Here is a 2691-nt window from a genome sequence, read left to right on the forward strand (position 1 = left end):
CCGCCTGTGTGTGTTTATATTGTCGTTACGCGGTTTTCGCACGTTTTCGCACCGTGGTCCGTCGCGCCGCGGATTCTCGTCGCCTGGCGTGACGTTACGAGCGGGTGCGCGCGTTCGCAGAACCCGCCGTGCGCGGAACGGCTCGCCGTACGGATTAATCGCGTACAACAAACAGTGCGCGCGGCGTTCGTCGTGTTTCACGGATCTTCGAGCGGTCGTATTTCGTTGATCCTCCCGAGTGGTATTCCGGGCCGAAGGAAGTGACCGACCGCGGCGGGCAGTAGTGCCTCGTTGTCGTCCGTGCCACTCTTCCGTCGTTTCCGTCTCTGTCTCTCTTTATATATCTCTCTTTCTCTCTCTCTCTTTTTGTCCGTCTGTCTCTCTCGCTCTCGTCGCTCCGTATTGGACCGTTCCGGAGCACTGACGGCTCCGCGCCTGGAATTGCTGTGTTCTCACCGCTCGTCTCATCATCCCCCCGTGAGGACTTCTACGTGAGAAGGATGCCAGTGCGTAAACAAGGTGGTAAGCTCGTACATGTACATCAATTGTCCGATTCGTTGATTTAGAGGAAAATTGTTGGCGTCGCGTGGGAGGGGCGGTTGCGGGTCACTCGGTCAACTGTCATTCGGGCTGACAAATCGCATGCGTCCCTTTCTCTGTTGCTTCCTCCTGTCGCAACCTCGTTGCATCTCGATATCGAATCGCCTTACCTTACGATTTATCAGTGAAAGAGAGGAGTAGCATGGTTTACACGCGTGTTACGGGGGTGGTCAGGTGTTCAGGTAGCCGATTGTCGTTCAGACGCTGCGCGTCGCTCTTCGCGACCTTGAATTTGCGCATCGCGACGATCGACGTACGGAAAGTGACGTAGGTATTTGACGAGCGTGCTCTTCGCTCGATCGGTCCTGATGACCGCACGAAATTCGCAAAGGGCATTGGCCACGTGTAACGAACTTGCGACCCTTTTTCGGAGTGGAAGGAGAGCTTTTAAAGAGGATAGATCGTTCGTGATTTTGTAATCCTGCCTCTCTCGTTAGTCTTACACGTTCGTATAAATTCTAACAATGTAGAAAAATATCACTGAAGATGAAGTGCCGTCTCATATTTTCCGATTCGATCGCATGTATCGATAAAACATTTATAGTGTTTCCGGAATTAGCGGAAGTTGTGCAAAATTAAATCGTTAACTACGCGTCACGTGGCAACCAGAATTGATTACTGCATTTTGCGTAATTCGAATGAAGAAGATTGTTGGAAATTTTTATAAATCTATTCTTACAGAGAAATGTATATTTAATAATATAATATACAATATATAATGTAATATATATTGTATATTATATTATTAAATATACATTTCTCTATAAGTATATTTTTCTGTATATAATTTATGATATATATAATTAATAATATATAATAAACAGTTTAATCCTTAATACACACGATTGGGTCATTCGTGTCCTGCATGAGTAAGTAATCCTTTAATGTGGGACAGTGTTTCCTAAATCATTATGAAATCCCCATGAATAATTCAATTATATGTAATCATAAAAAATCATGGTGCAATATCAGATAAAATTGTTTATTTTACCAAATGACTTCATATGTAATGAAAAAATTTATTTGTAATTGGATGAAATCATACGAAATCAAATTCATGTAATCTGCGAGATAACATTTCAGTTAATGATTACTCCTTTATCCACACATTTCTTTTTTTTTAAACTAGGAGCGTAATTAATTATAACATTTGTACACAGTTATTTTAAATACACAACCTTGTAAATACTTTCCAAAGATGTTGAAGTAAATGTAATCACTTAATTTTTGTATATTTGTTAGAGTGATGAAAATTAACCTGGGACATGAACGAATCGTGTGTAATAATGGTTAAAGTATGACGCAAAAATTAATTCTGAGATTTATTTTGTACCTTTAATCTTATCAATTTTTTATTGTTTTATGAGGAAGAGAATGAGAATAATCTGAATAAGTGTAATCGCATTACAAATTAGATAAAGCTTATTGATCGTACTTAATTTAATTTTCATCTTCAAGATTTCACAAGCTTTATTGGCGATTTTGATCGCATCGCAAATATTTAGATTATAAATCTATTTTGTTTATTTTGTTATCTTATTTTTACTGAAAGAGTTTTATGAGAAAAAAGTGACTATTAACAATTGCAGCATTAAGTATAAAAAAATATTAAATTTTAATAAAAAGATATTTAAAACAAGATATTAAATTTTAATAAATATCTTTTTGAATGATTTTAAGTAAATATTTACTGATTTATAATTGATGATATTATTAATTTGATTTAACTGTCATTTTTTCATTAAGTAAATATTTCTTTACTGTAAATGTTTACTTAGTTTTCAAGGAAATATGTATGTTTTAGTAAATTTTTTTTCAGTATAACCCATCAATCTCATACAGAAAGAACGATTTTGCTGAAGAATTTAAATATTTAGCTTGATACAATCTGAAAATAATTATGTTGGATCGTCAAAGTAATTACCTACGTAAGACGCTCAAGCTGGTTGCTAAAATGTCAAAACTTTTTGTAGCATTATTCATCATGCTTGAGTTTATCTACATAATTATTTTGACGTCTAACAAAATTATTTTCAGATGTATCTATTTAAATTTTTAAATATTATATTTGAACAAAATTGTTCTTTCCGT

The sequence above is a fragment of the Mycetomoellerius zeteki genome, unplaced genomic scaffold (assembly GCF_001594055.1).
Source record: "Mycetomoellerius zeteki isolate Tzet28-1 unplaced genomic scaffold, Tzet1.0 scaffold96, whole genome shotgun sequence".
NCBI classification, from domain to species: Eukaryota; Metazoa; Arthropoda; class Insecta; order Hymenoptera; family Formicidae; genus Mycetomoellerius; species Mycetomoellerius zeteki.